Below are 19,784 nucleotides of genomic sequence, written 5' to 3'. Positions count from 1 at the left end.
GCTGTGCAAAGGGTTCTCCTTATTACTGACCTTGTTGCTCTCGGCCTTTAACTTTCTTTCCATGAGGCCAATTAAAGTTACCAGGCCTGGTTTTGGTCCCTACCTCTTCTGGCTCCCAGAACACAGGAGACATCTTTCTAGAAATTAGTTGCTTCTGCTCAATACATTCTGTACCACTTTCTTTAGTCCTGCCTACCCACTTTTGTACTTCTACTTTCCTTCCTAAAACACTTGGGAATCTCTAGGTTCTCAGAGATGGGTGCTTGAGGGGTGTTCTGGAAATTGCACTCCCTTTATCCCCTCCACCATATTGATGACATTTATACAATTTTCACACCATCCAAGGATGTCAACTGTACATGTTTCCCTTAAACTTCGGAAAAGATTTCCCAGACTCATTTGGCATTAGTTTTCAAATGTCTGATAAGTTAGCTCTTAGGATGAAAAGCCAAGAGGCTATGCAGGTTGTGGCAGACTGAACTGGAATTTCCACAGCAAACCTATTGTGATTTTGACAATTAAAATATTTAAAATTAGAATGTTCTTTAATTTCAAGGTATAAAGTACACTTTCATTTTATTTCATGTATAAAAATGTATATAAACACTGATCATGAACCACATGTTGCTAGAATAACAAAAAATTGAACTAGTCTAAAAGGCTGGTCAGAGAGAGGATATAACTTCCTTTCACTGGGACACATTCATGGAAATAGTACTGTTATAACCCACACCCCCCTTTTTGGTAGTTTACATTTATTGAGCCTTTACTCTGTGCCAAGTGATGTGCATGGGCATATATGTACATCACTTTAATTTACATGGATGATCTTATTTGATCCTCACATTAATGCTAAGAGTTAGGTACTATTATTCCTATTTAAAGATGAGGAACCTTTGCCCACAGGCACAAAGTGAATAAAGGCTAGGATTTGAAGTCAAGTCTGTCTGACTCCAGAGCTCATGCTTTGTCAAGTTTAATACAGTGGTCGCACACTGGGATGCTAGTGGCAAAGCAATCTGGCTTCCAGTTCTAGCTCTGTCACTTCTTGGCTGTTTGTTCTTGGGTACAAGACTTATATGTCTTCAGTGCCATTGTCTATAAGATTGGAATAGTAGGGAACTAATGAGAAGAATAAGTGATATATGTAACGTACCTAGCACAACACCTAGCCGCAGAGTAAGCACTAAAGAAATGTTCACTACTATCACTCCATACTATCTCCATACTATACATTATAACCTGTCCTGTCACCTTTCATATGTGGCATGACGGAACAAGGCCTCATTAGGAGTCAGGTGGTCTTTTTGTCACCATCTATTACTATCTCTGTAATTTGAATAAGCCACTTAAATCCCTGTATCTATGCTGTCCCATAAAATGGTGAGAGCAATACCTTGCCTCAGGTATACAAAGTTGCTCTAGAAACCAAGTGAAATCAGACATATTTCAAAAATCCAGAAAAGTATAAAGGGATAAAGGTGTTACACAGACATAATCATTCCATTCATGACTTTTTAGAGATTGAGGTGTCCGATTCATATTCCCATTTCTTTTTTCTCCTCAAAGAAAAAGGAAATCTAATGAGATGAATAACAGTAAGCAGAGTGGACACTTGATGATAATAAAAAATTGGCCATGTTTCAGCTGTGGTAATGATACTATGGTTCTGTTTATGAAAATGGTGTATCTTTTAGAGATATGTATTGAAATATTTACTGTTAAAATGATACGATGTCTGGAATTGCTTCAAAATAATCCAGGGTGGGTGCAGGGATGTTGAAGAATGGGTGGGGATATTAAGGAAATAAAACAGACTATGAATGACAATAATTGAAACTGGGTGATGTATGCATGGTGGCTCAACTTACCATTATCTCGACTTTTGTATATGTTTCATATTTTCCACAATAAAAATTTAGCAAATACCATGACTTTAAAACTCAAATGCCTACAGAGCCAGGCAGGTTACATAAATGAGGGAAGCAAACCACATGAGGACTGTGGAAAACTGAGAAAAATAGGTCTCATTCAAAGGGGATAGATGGCCCATACTCAGCTCCAGCTGACTGCTGCTGGATGGGAATATGGGGCTGGGCTGTCAGATTTTCTGGTTTTTCAAGAGAAGCCAGAAATCAAAAATTTTATATAAAGTTTTCCAATCTTTAAATGTTGGCAGCGAATTCAAATATGTTTTATCAACACTGTGCTAGCCAACTAAAACAAGTCTGAGGATCAGATTCAGCCTCTGCCTAACTGGCCAATTTTAGGGAATTTTGACAACTCTGGAGCAGTCAAATCCAATGGAATGTCCATCCAAAACCAACAAAACTAGAATGCTGTTATTCTTCCCTGATCTTCCTTATTTCAAGTCCTACTGTTATATATGCTTCGTTTTCCACTGTCCACCCCTGCCTGTGAGTTTCTATAACTTTATCCCTCACTCCTATTACCTAGTTCTGATCTCAAATCCCTAACCACTGAGGACTAAGGCATCACAAAGTTTCAAGACAGGAGGCCTTACAATAACAAATCAAGCTTTAGGCCCCACCTGACTTGACCTTTCTTTCTGACATATTTTGCTGCTCTTCTTAATGATAAGCAGGAATCTTGAGAGAGTCTTAAGAAAAAAAAATTATACAAAGTCTTCCAATCTTTAAATGTTGGCAGCTAATTGTAAGGGATGAGGTAATAGGCTGGGAAGGACAGGACATCCTAGGGAAAGAGCAAGTCTTGTGTTTTTCTTAAAATATTTTTTTAAAAAAAGAAAAGTAAAAAGAAAAAAACAAAGCTAACTCTGCACTTGGGCTTCATTTTCCTCCACTTTTGGACATTTCATTTCAAGTTATGTCTTTTAATATTGCCTATCTCATGTATGGCTGTTGTATTTGTTATTGTCTTGTTAGGTTTGTCCCTTAATCTTCATACTAAAGATATAAGTGGTTTATTCACCACCGTTACAATGTTGGAGTACTCTGAGGTTGACTGTGAACTTTACTAAGGAGTTATGTACTTTCAAATGTGTTCTTGCTACTCTTTAGCACCATCTTCTTTTAGACTAGAGAACTCCCTCTAGCATTTCTTATAAGGCAGATCTAGCATTGATGGATTCCCTTAGCTTTTGTTTGGGAAAGACTTTATTTCTCCTTCATATTTGAAGGTTAGTTTTGCTGGATATACACAATTCTTGGCTGATAGTCTTTTTCCTTCAGTACTTTGAATATAGCATCCCATTCTCTTTTGGCCTATAGGGTTTCTACTGAGAAATAGAACTGAGGCTCCGTTGAATCTTATGTGTTTCTTTTCTCTTGCTGCTTTCAGTATTTTTTCTTTGTCTTTGGTTTTTAATATGCCTTGGGGCACTTCTGTTTGGATTAAATTTGAGTGACCTCTGAGCTTCCTGTCCCTGGATGCTGTCATCTGTCTCCATACTTGAGAAATTTTCAACCATTATTTTCTTGAATATGCTTTCTACATCTCTTCCCTTTTCTTCTCCTTCAGGTATGTAAATTATGCAGAGGTTATTTCACTTTAGGGAGTCCTATGATTGCTGTATTTCTGTTTCATTTTTATTCTTTTTTTCTTTCTGCTCCTCTGATTAGATAATTTCATATGTTCTGTCTTCAAGCTCACTGATACTTTCCTCTGTTTGATCAAATCTTCTGTTGGAACTTTCTATCAAGTTTTTTAATTCAGATGATATATTCTTTTTTCCTACAACTTCTATTCAAAGTAGTCACATTTAGTGTGTGTTTCCTAGTCGTGGCAGTGGAGCGGGGGTGGTGAGTCTGTTCTGAGTCCACCACTTTCCCTTATTCACCCCTTCTCCTATGACTACAAGCTTCTGAGATATGTAGCTGAGTAATAAACATACAGTTTTTTTCTAGGAGGTCAGGACAAAGTTCCTTGAGATGTAATGCTTTAAGCTAAGACAAGAAGAATGAGTAGGAGTAATCCAGATGGAGAATGTATGAGAAAGCATTTCAGGCAGAGATGTCAATGTGGGCAAAAGCCCCAAATTAAGGAAACACTGGCACTTTTAAAGAATTGACAGAAGGCCAGTGTAGCTGCAGAAAGATGGAGGGTGGCTAGAAATAACGCTAAGGTAGCAGGCAAGATACAGATCATGCAGAGCCTTGTCAAACCCCAAATGGGGAGCCTAGTAGATCCACAACATTGTGCTGGACACTATGGAGGCAACAGACACCACTCAGACTAGTCCCTGACCTCCAGCAGCAAATAGCAGCTAGCAGGATATTTAAAAACTGATGCCAGGATTGCTAAAGAATGTTATTGGAAGTTAGTGAGGAGGAAGTAGTTACTTTTTAATGGAGGGATTAGGGGAGATGTCAGAGAAGAGGTGACAGTTACCTAAATCTTGAAGGATACATAGGATTTCAATAAATAGAGGTGGTCAAAGAATTTCTGGCATCAGGAGCAGCTGCTCAAGAAAAAAAAAAACTGGCAAAAAAATAGATTCAAGGCAGTCCACAACATGTTTAGGGGGAAAGAACAAATTTGGAGATGAGAACAGTATTGGGGAAATTACATTGTCCCATAATATAACTTTGGGATGGCCTTGAATGCCTGGCTAAGAAGTTTTGTCTTTATTCTGTTGATAATGGGTAGTTACAAAAGGCTTTTGAGTAGAGGAAGCCTGCATTTTAGGACAATGTCACAGGGAGGAAGGCTGTAGTATCAGGGCTTTAGCAGTGTAGCATCACCTTGACAGGGCTGGCAATAGGGAATAAGAACAGTGGTCTTTTTTTTTTTTTTTTTCTACCTTAGAGATCTAGATGTAATGACATCTTGAGGAAAAAGAAAACTTTTTTTTTTGTTGTTGTTGTTGTTGTTGTTGTTGTTTTTCGTGACCGGCACTCAGCCAGTGAGTGCACTGGTCAGTCCTATATAGGATCCGAACCCGCGGCGGGAGCGTCGCCGCGCTCCCAGCACAGCACTCTACCAAGTGCGCCACGGGCTCGGCCCCAAAAGAAAACTTTTTGTGACTGTGATGGTGCAGTTTGGGACAGTCGGGGGGGAGGTGTTCAAATAATGAAATATAGTGAAAGGAATGCAGCCTATTCTGTAGAAGTGATAGTTTGGAGTGGAGTGAAGGGACAGACAGACTGAAGAGAAAATAAGAGTGATTTTATCCCATGTCACAATAAGGAATAATCTGCTTGGTTTTTCACATGAACATCTGCCCTGGCTGCGAGATAGAGTTAGATAATCTCAGAGGGGCCTTGCCCAATTCCAGGATTCTCAGAATGTGAAATGAGCAGCGAGACCAGTTATATCAGAGTATAGCAAATGCCAGGGAAAAAATACAGGAGATTCAAAGCCAAGCTCTTCCAACAATTGAGCTGAGCCAAAACAGTCCTTCTGGAGGAGGAGATGTTGATAGTGAGGAAACCAGCTCCCAAAGGTATCAAAGATTGGAGCATTCTGCCCAGCACATCTGGGAAGAACCTACAGGTTCAAGGGAGGCCTAGGGCTCATCCACCCAGAGACACACCTCTGTCTTCCTAGCTCTCTAGACCAGTCAAGTGTAAGAGAGCCACAGAGTCTTCCTTTCAAACATAGTACCCTGTAGCACAGAAATTGACTGTCTCTAAGTATTTGTCTAACCACATTAAGCTCTTCTACAAGTTAGGGGTCTAGTTTTTAAAATCTCCAATTTTATAGTTTCTTTAGAGGCAATAATGGTTCTTCCAATGGAGCAATTTTTGACTTCTACAGTAAGTCATTGACTAGGATAGAAGAATGGGCATTCCTCCCTGGCCGTGACCAGCCACCTTTGATGTAAGAACCTGGCAGAGGAAATTAACCTGGAGGGCAATGTAGTCTCACCTAGATCCTCACAAACATGCAATACAACATCCCCAGGTTCCTGTTAGCCCTAAATTTCTGGAAAGTCACTTGGAGGCTTCTTTTTGGCAATTTCTTATTGGCACTAGCAGATATCCAGGCACATATATACCTACTTACCATCCGATTATGATTTTCATTCATGTTATTTTGCAACTTCAATCCATGAAACTCATCTGTCCATTTGTAAAGGACATGTCCATCTGCAAATGGCTAGCTTGGTTCTGCCCAAAGGAAGGGGGAAACACTTAGGGCCCTTAAATTTGTTAAAGCTAGTAGTTTTAATGTGAGATATGAAGAATAAACACATTTCACCCTAAACAGGAACTAATTCTGTCTGCTTTCTCTGACTTGCAAGGTATCAAAGCAAAGTTTATAAAGCTTAAATGCCTCACAAGTACACTACAGTGAGATCATTATTTTATTTATTCTTCTTATCAAAAATCATAATTAGGGGGCCAGCAGGTTATCTCAGTTGGTTAGCACTCAGCCTTGTAACACCAAGGTCACAGATTCAGATCCGCACACTGGTTAGACACCAAATTTAATTAATTAGTTAATTATTTTAAAAATCAGAATTAGCTTGGTGTTTACATTACTAATAGGACTGTTTCCAAGTATATTGACATTTCAATTGGTTCTGAATCGTCTTAAAGTATTCTCTGACTTGTACTGATATGCATATGAGTACAACATATAGACATATACATAACATACTCATATATGTATATAAATACCGAAGCATAGACACACATCTACATGCAATCATATACTTATATACATGCATACATATACACATACTCATCTATATAGACATACAGGCAAATAGATAAGTTAGATAGACAAATATAGATATATCCACACATGTAACCATACAGATACATATACACACATACACACAGACATATACACCTAAAAGCAACACTGTGAGGAATGCTGATTGTATAGTAAGGAAGAATTAGTAAATTTATTTATTTTCTTATTTACGTTGACAAATAGATCTTATCTCTATGATTAAAAATCTGTTAGATGTCATTGGTGATAATAATAAATTCACTTTGGATTTTTTAGGTCTCTTGAATTTCACAAGTAAAATTCAGGTCAAAATGTATTAAGGTCTGTGTTCAAGTAAGTTAACAAATATTTCTCTTTTGGAATTGAAGTATAAGTCAAAGACTAATTAATATGTCTTAAAATATTTTTCCTATGTGACAATATCCAACATAATGTTAAATCTAGTTGGGGAAAAAAAAAAAAAAAGCCTTGCCCATTTAAACCCAAATGTATGAACTGATTTAAATATAAAAATATAGGTGGAGGTCAAGATGGCGGAAGAGGAGAGCTGCCTGCTGCTTTTCCACCACGAGTAGAAGCAGCCTGAGGCCCGCACCAGATGCAGCTGTAGCAGAATCGGCGCAAAGGAACGGCTTCGAAACGGTGTCTTTACCCTGCCAAGAACTGGGAATATTTCCCCAACCAGCGCGTGCGACCCGCTGGTGCGCCACGGCCTGTGTCCCAGCCGCAGCTGCAGACGTGGAAACATGGAGGCCTGAGATGGCGTGTGTCACCCCAGGCTGCAATGGTGACCGCGGCTTCTGACACCCCGCCCCCACCTGCCATCCCTGGACCTGGAAGCGAATCAACCAGCGGTCGAGACAGGGAGACGTCCAGCGGGAGAGGCAGAAGCTCTGCAGAGACAACACGCCCTGCAGGCCACCACTGCCTGATCCAACAGGTAGGCTTCACCGCCGCCACCCGGCTCCATCCCAAGCCCGGCCTAGTGCGCACAGAGCAGGGAGACATCCTGCAGGGGAAGGTGAAGCTCTGCAGAGACCACATGCTCTGCGGTGCCTCGGGGCATCCCAGCAGCCCAGGCCAGAGCGCAGGGAACAGGGAGTCACTGAGGTAGCCATAACAAATTGGCAACCACAGCAACATTTTAGTTAGTCAATAGTCTCAAACCTGTGGACTGTGAAACCCCCTGCCACAATGAATAAACATCAAAGAAAAGATACCAGAAATACGAAAAATCAAGAAAGTACACCACCAAAAGACAATAAATCTCAAGCTCTAGACCCTATAGAACAAGAAGCCCTTGAAATGACTGACAAGGAATTTCGAGTGATAATTCTAAGGAAACTGAATGAGATACAAGAAAACTCAGCTAGACATCATGATGAAACGAGGAAAAGTATACAGGACCTGAAAGAGGAAATGTACAAGGAAATCAATGCCCTGAAAAAAAATGTAGCAGAACTTGCCAAAATGAAGAAGTTATTCAGTGAAATAAAAAACACAATGGAGAGTTTAAACAGCAGGCTTGTCGAAGTTGAAGAGAGAACCTCTGAACTTGAAGATGGGCTGTTTGAAATAACACAAGCAGACAAAAAAAAAAAGAAAAAAGAATCAAAGGCATTGAAGAAAATCTGAGAGAGATATCAGACAAGCTTAAGCGCTCAAAGATCCGAGTCATGGGTATTCCAGAAGATGAGGAAAAAGGAGATTGCATTGAAAACATATTCAACAAAATAGTGGCAGAAAAATTCCCAGGTATAGGAAAATCACAGATCTTCAGATCCAGGAAGCTCAACGATCTCCAAACGTATTCAACCCAAAGAGGTCTTCTCCAAGACATGTTATAGTCAAATTGGCAAAACTCAAAGACAAAGAGAGTATCTTAAAAGCTGCAAGAGAGAAGCGTCAAATCACCTATAAGGGAGCACCAATCAGGCTAACATCAGACTTTTCATCACAAACCCTAAAAGCTAGAAAGGAATGGTATGATATATTCAAAATACCAAAAGACAAAGATTGCCAGCCAAGAATAATCTACCCTGCAAGGCTATCTTTCCGAAATGAAGGGCAAATAGTATATTTCTCAGACAAACAAAAACCGCAGGAGTTCACCACCACAGGACCAACCTTACAAGAAATTCTCAAGGGAGTACTGAGTTTGGTTCCTGAAAAATAACTACCACTGCCATAAAAACCCAAGAAAAATCTAAACCCACTAGTATAATAAAAATGTCATTCAAGAAGAGAAAACAAACAAACAAAAAGGCTATCTACAACCTAAGGAACCAACAAACACAGAAACCAAACAGTAAATCAGAAAGCAAGGAACAAAAGACACCTAAGACAACCAAACAAAAATCAACAAAATACTAGGAATAAATCAACACTATTCAATAAAAACTCTTAATGTAAAAGGCTTAAATTCCCCAATCAAAAGACACAGACTGGCTGACTGGATCAAAAAGGAGGACCCAACTATATGCTGCCTTCGAGAGACCCACCTCACCCATAAAGACTCACATAGACTAAGAGTGAAAGGATGGAAAAAGATTTACCATGCAAACAGAAAAGAAAAACGAGCTAGAGTAGCTATTCTTATATCTGACAAAGTAGACTTTAAACTAAAAACCATAAAAAGAGACAATGAGGGACACTACTTAATTATAAAAGGACTGATCCATCAAGAAGACATAACAATCAAAAATATCTACGCACCCAATGTTGGAGCAGCCAGATTTATAAAACAAACTCTATTAGAACTAAAGAAGGAAATAGACACTAATACTATAATAGCAGGGGACCTGAACACCCCACTATCAATATTGGACAGATCATCTAGGCAAAGAATCGGTAGAGAAACTCAAGATCTAAACAATACTCTAGACCAATTGGACTTGGCAGGTATCTACAGAACATTCCACCCAACAACTTCAGAATATTCATTCTTCTCAGCAGCACATGGATCATTCTCCAGGATAGATCACATATTAGGTCACAAATCAAGTCTCAACAAATTCAAAAAAATTGGAATTATCCCATGTATTTTCTCAGACCATAATGGATTAAAACTAGAAATCAATAACAAACGAAATTCTGGAAACTATACAAACACATGGAAATTTAACAGCATTCTACTTAATGACATATGGGTCCAAGAAGAAATCAAGCAGGAAATCAAAAAATTTATTGAAACTAATGAAAATGATACATCATACCAAAACCTTTGGGATACTGCAAAAGCAGTATTAAGGGGGAAATTTATTGCATTAAATGCTCACCTCAGAAGAATGGAAAGATGGCAAGTAAACAACCTAACACTTCACCTTAAAGAACTAGAAAAACAAGAACAATCCAAACCTAAAGTTAGCAGACGGAAAGAAAACATTAAGATCAGAGCAGAACTGAATGAAATTGAAACCCAAAAAACAATACAAAAGATCAATGAATCAAAAAGTTGGTTTTTTGAAAAGATAAATAAAATTGACAAGCCATTAGCATGGGTAACAAAAAAAAAGAAGAAAGAAGATTCAAATAACAAAAATTAGAAATGAAAAAGGCGATATTACAACTGATTTATCTGAAATACAAGGAATCATTCGAGACTACTGTAAACAACTATACGCCAACAAGTTTGAAAATCTGGAGGAAATGGATAAATTTCTGGACACACACAAGCTCCCAAAACTGAGCCATGAAGACGTAGAAAATCTGAACAGACCAGTAACAATAAAGGAGATTGAAGCTGTTATCAGAAAGCTCCCAACAAAGAAAAGCCCAGGACCAGATCGATTCACAGCAGAATTTTACCAAACATTCAAAGAGGAATTGACACCGATTCTTTACAAACTATTCCAAAGGATTGAAACAGACGCAAATCTCCCGAACTCTTTCTATGAAGCAAACATCATCCTGATACCAAAACCAGGTAAAGATATAACCAAAAAAGAAAACTACAGGCCAATATCCTTGATGAATATAGATGCAAAAATCCTCACTAAAATACTAGCAAACAGAATACAGCAACACATACATAAATTTATTCACCACGATCAAGTGGGATTCATCCCAGGGATGCAAGGTTGGTTCAACATACGCAAATCAATAAATGTGATACTCCATATTAATAAAGTCAAACACAAGGACCATATGATCATCTCTATAGATGCTGAAAAAGCATTTGATAAAATTCAGCACTCATTCATGACAAAGACCCTCTATAAGTTAGGTATAGAGGGAACTTATCTCAACATAATTAAAGCCATATATGACAAACCCACTGCCAATATCATCCTGAATGGGGAAAAGCTGAAAGCTTTTCCTCTAAGAACAGGAACTAGACAAGGATGCCCACTCTTACCACTCCTATTCAACATAGTGTTGGAAGTACTAGCCAGAGCAATCAGAGAAGAGAAGGAAATAAAGGGCATCCAGATTGGAAAAGATGAAGTCAAACTGTCCCTGTTTACAGATGACATGATCCTATATATCGAACAGCCTAAAGCCTCTACAAAAAAACCCTTGGAGGTGATAAATGATTTCAGCACAGTAGCAGGATACAAAATCAACACACAAAAATCAGTAGCATTTCTCTTCTCCAATAGTGAACAGGCAGAAAGAGAAATCAAGAAAGCCTGCCCATTTACAATAGCCACCAAAAAAATAAATTACTTAGGAATTGAGTTAACCAAGGATGTGAAAAAACTCTATAATGAGAACTACAAACCACTGCTGAGAGAAATCAGAGAAGATACAAGAAGATGGAAAGATATCCCATGCTCTTGGATTGGAAGAATGAACATAGTGAAAATGCCCATACTACCCAAAGTGATATACAAATTTAATGCAATCCCCATCAAAATTCCAATGGCATTTTTCTCAGAAATGGAAAGAACTATCCAGACATTTATATGGAATAACAAAAGACCACGCATAGCCAAAGCAACGCTGAGCAAAAAAAAAATAAAGCTGGAGGCATAACACTACCTGACTTTAAACTATACTACAAAGCTATAATAACCAAAATAGTATGGTACTGGCATAAAAACAGACACAATGATCAATAGAATAGAATAGAGAACCCAGAAATCAACTGACACACCTACAGCCATCTGATCTTTGACAAAGGCACCAAGCCTATACACTGGGGAAGAGACTGCCTCTTTAGCAAATGGTGATGAGAGAACTGGATATCAATATGCAGGAGAATGAAACTAGACCCATACTTTTCACCATACACTAGAGTCAACTCAAAATGGATTAAAGAATTAAATATACACCCTGAAACAATAAAACTTCTTAAAGAAAACATAGGAGAGACACTTCAGGAAATAGGACTGGACAGAGACTTCATGAGTACAACCCGCAAAGCACGGGCAACCAAAGGAAAAATAAACAAATGGGATTATATCAAACTAAAGAGCTTCTGTACAGCAAAAGAAACAATTAACAGAGTTAAAAGACAACCAACAGAGTGGGAGAAAATATTTGCAAAATATACATCTGACAAAGGATTAATATCCAGAATATACAAGGAACTCAAACAACTTTACAAGAAAAAAAACAAGCAACCCAATTAAAAAATGGGCAAAAGAGCTAAGTAGGCACTTCTCTAAGGAAGATATACAAATGGCCAACAGACATATGAAAAAATGCTCCACATCACTAAGCATCCGGGAAATGCAAATCAAAACTACACTGAGATACCATCTAACCCCAGTTAGGATAGCTAAAACCCAAAAGACTCTGAACGATAAATGTTGGCAATGTTGCGGAGAAAAAGGAACTCTCATACATTGTTGGTGGGACTGCAAAATGGTGCAGCCTCTATGGAAAATGATATGGAGGTTCCTCAAACAATTGCAGATAGATCTACCATATGACCCAGCTATCCCACTGCTGGGAATATACCCAGAGGAATGGAAATCATCAAGTCGAAGGTATACCTGTTCCCCAATGTTCATCGCAGCACTCTTTACAATAGCCAAGAGTTGGAACCAGCCCAAATGTCCATCATCGGATGAGTGGATACGGAAAATGTGGTACATCTACACAATGGAATACTACTCAGCTATAAAAACGAATGAAATACTGCCATTTGCAACAACATGGATGGACCTTGAGAGAATTATATTAAGTGAAACAAGTCAGGCACAGAAAGAGAAATACCACATGTTCTCACTTATTGGTGGGAGCTAAAAATTAATATATAAATTCACACACACACACACACACACACAAAAACAAACCGGGGTGGGGGGAAGAAGATATAACAACCACAACTACTTGAAGTTGATATGACAAGCAAACAGAAAGGACATTGTCGGGAGGGAGGGGGGAGAGGGAGGAGGGAGGGGGGTATCGGTGATGGGCCACTATAATCAACCACATTGTATATCGATAAAATAAAATTAGGAAAAAAAATAAAAATAAAAATAAATAAATTTTAAAAAAATCTGTTACATGTCATTGGTGATAATAATAAATTCACTTTGGATTTTTCAGGTCTCTTGAATTTCACAAGTAAAATTCAGGTCAAAATGTATTAAGGTCTGTGTTCAAGTAAGTTAACAAATATTTCTCTTTTGGAATTGAAGTATAAGTCAAAGGTTAATTAATATGTCTTAAAATATTTTTTCTATGTGACACTATCCAACATAATGTTAAATCTAGTTGGGGAAAAAAAAAAAAAAAAAAGCCTTGCCCATTTAAACCCAAATGTATGAACTGATTTACATATAAAAATATAATAGTTCCTGCCTGGCAAGAAAGTGGGTTGCTCTCTTTAAATACAGAGAAAAAAGAAGCATGAGTGGGTGTATGGGTATGTAAGTGGAGGGACTACGCCAAAAAGGCGTTAGACAGGTTATTTATAGGATCAATTATCCATATGCTATATTTCCCCCAAATGGAATACATCCTAAGTTAGTTGTTCTCTAATCTTTATGACAAAAAATTGCAAAAAATTTTTGCAAAACATTGGGAAATATATTTTCACCTGTTCTAACAAATTTGCTCAGGTATACGCCATAAAATCTATATGTATACCATCTAAACTGTTTTATGTACTACAAACTGGAAACAATTTTCCTAAAATGCAAGTTTTTTCATTGTGCATTGTGCTTTAAAATAATACTGGGTTCAACCAAATAGATTCCAAAATTGTTTGTGTCTTTTCCTACCACAGATGATCATGACTTATTTTCTTACAGAATTGATTTTCATATAAATTAAAATTATAGTCTACTATCAAAAATTGGAAAATACGGAAACCCAAATGTAGATGTGAAAATGACATGCAATCCTACAACCAAGAGATTAATGACTGAGAACATTTTGGTATATATTATCCTAGTCTTTTAATAGAAATACGAGGTTACTTCAAAAACTTCATGGAAAAATAAAATTAAAAGATAATATGAATCTATGACTTCACTGGTAAGTAGGAGCTAAGAAAGAAAGAAACAAACAAGCAAGGAAAAAAACAACAAAAGAAACAACGAACACAACAATACACTGAATTTTCAGAGGGAGAGAAAAGGAGTTTGGTTATTAAAGGGGTAGAAGGGAGAGAGAGAAGGGGGTAAGGGAGAAATTGGTTAATGGACGCAAATAATTATGTTTTGTAATGATGAACATGCCAACTATCCTAATTTGATCATCACATACTGTACAAAAATACTGATAATCAAATCTGTACCCCACACATATGTACAATCAGTTATGTTTCAGTAAATATATAGGTAATATGAATCTTTTCATGAACTTTTGGAAAGACCCAGCATATACACTTATATAATTTTAAATAAAATTCAGATCATTTTATATGTTATGTTTTGTAATATCATTTTTGCTTAATAATATATCGTGAATATCCTCATTTGTGACAATAAAAATACATTTTGACCATTATCATTTTTAGAGGCTTCGTAGAATTCTAGTATACGTGTTGTCATAATTTCTTTAACCAATATCTTATCATTAGATATTTCAATTATCCCCAGTTATTCACATCATAATTAACACTGTGATGAGCATCTTCGTATTAGATTGAACCATATGTAATTACCATTGTTGTAGGTAAAAAATGGTTAAATATTAGCGATTTTATATTATTCGACTTAATACATACATCTGTATGCCAAACTCTGATTTTTGCATTAGGATAATTTTCTAGAAGTAGAATTACTGAATACGAAGGTGTGCACATTTCAAAGACTTGAAACATATTGCCAGATTCAGAATTGATCTTCATTACCTTTTATTTCTGAAGAATCTCTTCTTTATCACCGGGGTTCCACATGATGTATTGTAGAGAAAAATACAGATTAACAAGTGTAAGAAATATTCATCTAATGTTTGGACAATTGCCTGATATGCCAAAAACAACGTGTTTATGTTTCATATAGTAAAAATAAATGCTTACAAAAGAGCTTAAGTTTCATACATTTATTTAAAGAAAAAATTCCATTTTCGACAAAATCTCACTACAACCAAAGAGTTTGGGTTGCCCTGCAATCTATTCTTACTGTCCAGCAAGGGCATTTACATTCTTTATTTGAAATATCAGAGGAAAATCGCAGTTGCACTATTACAGTGAGCAATACTGAAGTTAACTAAGTTGACCTAAATATTGTGCAGCAGGTAATTTCCACTTGTTTTCATTTTTTGGAAGTTGGGATGGTACTGGAGGATGTGTCTTAAGAACATGATCCTTCTTAAAAATAATTTTTAAAAATTAGTCCATTTTAACCAGAGATTACAGAGAAAATCCAAGTGTGGAGGAATAATGTTCAAATAAAAAAAACAATTAATGGAGCATACTTCTCAATGTAATCCTTAATAGAAAAGGAAAAAAATGTAAAGTTATCTAAGTGTTTTTTTCAGGTATCTGATTTGAATATTACAATACAAAAGCAGTGATGGCCAGTTGTTCTAAGGTCTTTTAATGAGGCCTAGAATATGAATAGGGAGAAAAAGAAGAAATATTGGTTTGGGATCAAAGATTAATTTATTGACACCAATTCTTCCCCCCACCTTGTATCCATGTCCTTTGCCATGTCACTTTGCAGTTCCTCCCAGTAAAGATCAAGTGTACTCCCCACTTTTTGACTTTGGGCTCAGCCATGACTTACTTGCTTTGGCTACTGGAATATAGGTAAAAATGACAGCGTGCTAGTTTCAGGACTAGACTTTAAGAGGCAGTGCGTGTTTGTGTATGTGTGTGTGTGTGTGTGTGTGTGTGTGTGTGTGTGTGTGTATATTTATTTATTTATTTATTTATTTATTTATTTATTTATTTATTTATTTATATATACTTTTTTGAGATATAATTCACATAACACACAATTCACCCATGTAAAGTATATGATTTAGTGGATTTTACTAAAATAGACTTGGGCAATAATCACCATAATCAATTTTAGAATATTTTTGACACCCTAAAAATAAACCCCCATGCTCATTAGCAGTCATTCCCCATTCTCTCCAACTTCCCCCTCCCTACCCCCGAGCCACCCAGCCTTTGCCAACCAGTAATCTATTTTAGATTTCTACAGATTTGCTTATTCTGGACATTTTATATAAATAGAATCATATAACACATGATCCTTTGTGACTGGCTTCTTATATTTAGCATACTGTTTTCAAGTTTCATCCATACTGTAGCATGAATCAGTACTTCATCCCTTTTTGTGGCTAAATAATGTTTCATTTTATGGGTATAGCACTGCTATGGGTCAAAAGTGTCTCCCAAAAGTTATATGTTGGAAACTTGATCTTCATTGTAACAGTGTTAAGAGGGCGAAAAATCCAATTATGGTGTTTGAAAGGTAGGGCCTTTGAGAGGTGATTAGATTGTGAAGGCTGTGTTGTCATAAATGGATTGATTCATTCATGTAGTAATGAGCATAGTTCTGATGGCTTTATAAGGAGAAGGTTAGCTCTCTCTTGCTCATTCCATTCTCTTGTCATGTGAAACACTGCATTGCTATAGGGAGTCACCACCAAGAAGAAGAACCTCGCCAATGTGTTCCCTGGAAATTTCATTTTATGAATTATCCAGTTTTAGGTATTCTGTTTTAAGCAACAGAAACAGAATGATACAACCACATTTTGTTTATCCATTCATTAGTTGTTAAAGATTGGTGTTGTTTCCATATTTCCATGGTTATCATGGATAGTGCTTCTATAAATATTTATGTACAAGTTTTGGGGTGGGATGTATGTTTTCACATCTCTTGGTTATGTATCTAGGAGTAGAATTGTTGGATCATATGGTAACTCTCTGTTTAACAATTTGATGAACTCCCAAACTGCTTTCCCACATCAGTGTATGAATTCTCCACATCTTCACCAACACTTGTTACCTAACTTTTTGTTTATAGTCATCCTAGTGTGTGTGAAGAGGTATCTCATTGTGGTTTTGACTTGCTGTTCCCTAATGATTAATGATGTTGAGCAATTTTATATGTCCTTATTGATGATTTGTATATTGTCCTTTGGAAAATATCTGTACAAATCCTTTGTCCACTTACCTCTTCTGCCTCTGCCATGACCAGGAGAAGAGCTTCCCCAGGGTAGCCAGTGTATCTTCATCCGGAGCCCCAGAATGAGTGCACCTGGAGTAGATCAGAACCAACCAGCAGCAATGAATCTACCCCAGTCAGACCCATGACTTGAAGCATAGCCGACCAAACATGCTGCCTTGATCAGACAACTGCTTATTAATATATAAGAAATAAGTACTTATTGTTGTGTTTCATTGAAATTTTGTGATGGTTGTTACTGAGCAATACCTGTCTGATACTGGAGGGAAGGGAAATAGGTAACATTACTACTTACAGATGGCAATATGTGTATAGAACTGCTGATAGCAATTCTTTGCATCCTACCTCTCTTCTACCTCTTCCACCAAAATGAAACAGGTACACACCCTCCATCCTTGGCGACACCTCTGATAGTTCCCTGGGTACCTTTTGAATCATCTCATCACACATTTATTACTACATTGCTAGTATATCCTTTTAAGAAGTTCCTGAAGAATAAAATTAATTCTATAATAGAGAATTTTAAGTCACCCGAATATACAATAACGATGTACTTTTTTGTAATCCTTTTACTATTCGTACTTTATTATGTCTTCCTTCTGTCCACCCACCCTTATGATTTACCATTCCTACCTCACCAAAAAGAAAAAAATAATCCTGAATGAGAAAAATGAAACTCTTCTTTCTTTGCTCTTTACTACTAAGTGTTCTGGGATGTTTCGACCAATCAAGAAAAATGCAGGGATGGCTGGTTAGTTCAGTTGGTTAGAGAGTGATGCTGATAACGCCAAGGTCTAGGGTTCAATCCCTGTGGCCAGCCACACACACACACACACAAAAAAAAAAAAAAAAAAAGAAAGAAAGAAAGAAAAAATGCAAACAAAGAATTTGAAAGTGATTTTTTTAGTCAGATATAAAATATGTAATATATCCTCCCATGGGTGCATGCATTGAGTAAACAGGAGACCCAAGGAGAGAGATGGAAAATAAACAAGGCAGGCAATTAAAATAGTTCACCAGTGCATTCTCTTTCAGTGGGAAGAACTACTCTAAAACCCTGTCCATTACTAGCTTTACAATAAATCAACCATGGAAAAGAAGATACATTAAACAGAGTGAGCAAACTGACATCAGCTACTGTACAACCAGACACTTGCTACATAATTGGAGTAACATCCCAAGAGCAGTCAGTCTGGTGAGTCTATCACTTTTTCATCTCTTCAGCTAAGAAGAACTAGATATCTAGTTCTACCACAAGCACAGGTTAAAGAACAAAAAGATCACAATCTTATATCCATAGATGTTTAGATGATGAATGGGAATCATACTTAGAATTAAAGTAAGGAAGTTAAGAGTAATTTACTGAGAGGTAATTTCTTTTGAACCTAAGATCACTAGCCTCCTGTAGCACAGACAAATAAAACTGTCTCACAGAAAATGTGGCCTGATAATAGCACTCTTTAAAGAGTTAAAAAAATGGAAATATGATAGACACATATTGCAAGATATATAGCAAACAGTTTCCCAAAACATTTGTTTTTATACTGTCCCAAATCATATTAGCTTTGCAGTCTTTATTAATACAAGGAATGTTAGTCTTTAAAAAGAAATCAACAAAACAAACAAAATCTTTAACTTTTGAGATAATCTCAACAAGTAAGTTAGGATCAAAGCCAGGCCATTATCTCTGGCTGAGCACATCTGGTGCAAACTTTTGGAATCTTCCATGAGTTGCTGAAGTACAAAGTTTAAACACTCAAAAATCAGAGTAATTATCAAAGAAAAACCCTCATCTCAATAAATGCAGAAAAAGCATTTGACAGAAAAAAAATCAAATCTTCATTTCTGTTTTTTTGGGGGGTTTGTGGTTGTTTTTTTAGCTATTAGCAATCTAGGAATAGGTGGGAATTTCCTCATTCTGCTAAAGGACAATTCTGAAAAACCACAGTTAAGGGAGTTGAAGCTATAGTCTCAATTTTCTCTGTGAAGGAGGTAATGTTCTCTGCCTATGCCGTTTTCAGAGTCTATCACACTGCTACTGTTCATAGATATTGCTGAACTAGGAAGGAAAAGAAAACTAAACTCTTGGCTTTGAGCAAGTAATGTAAAAGCCAATCATTTATTAGAATTGCTTGAATTCACTAAGCATCACTGTGACAAGCACGACACATGATATGATGTTACACCCTAATGATTACTGCTCTCATAAGATAGTCGCTCTCAAACTTCGGTATGCATTCAAAGCACCTGGAAGCTTATTAATATTCTTATGCCTCGCCCCATCCCCAAAGATTCTAATTCATAGGCTGGAGTGGAGCCTAGAAATCAGGGAATTCACATTTTAGAAAAGCTTCCCTCAATTCCCTGATACTGATTCAGGTGGTTCTTAGACCCCATTCAGAGAAAAAATGGAGTAAGGGCTATAAGACATCATGAATATGGCAACCTAATTTTGCTGATGCTGTCTCCTAGTGATCGGGTCATCTGTTGAAATCTTTATGGGCCACAGAGACACACTTTTCTTCACATGTTCTCTGCCCCTGCCTCTGTGACACAATTGGATTTTAGGCTTCTTCC

This window comes from Cynocephalus volans, chromosome X (assembly GCF_027409185.1).
Source record: "Cynocephalus volans isolate mCynVol1 chromosome X, mCynVol1.pri, whole genome shotgun sequence".
Taxonomy (NCBI): domain Eukaryota; kingdom Metazoa; phylum Chordata; class Mammalia; order Dermoptera; family Cynocephalidae; genus Cynocephalus; species Cynocephalus volans.
The sequence above is the reverse complement of the archived record's forward strand: the minus strand, read 5'-3'. Positions refer to the sequence as shown.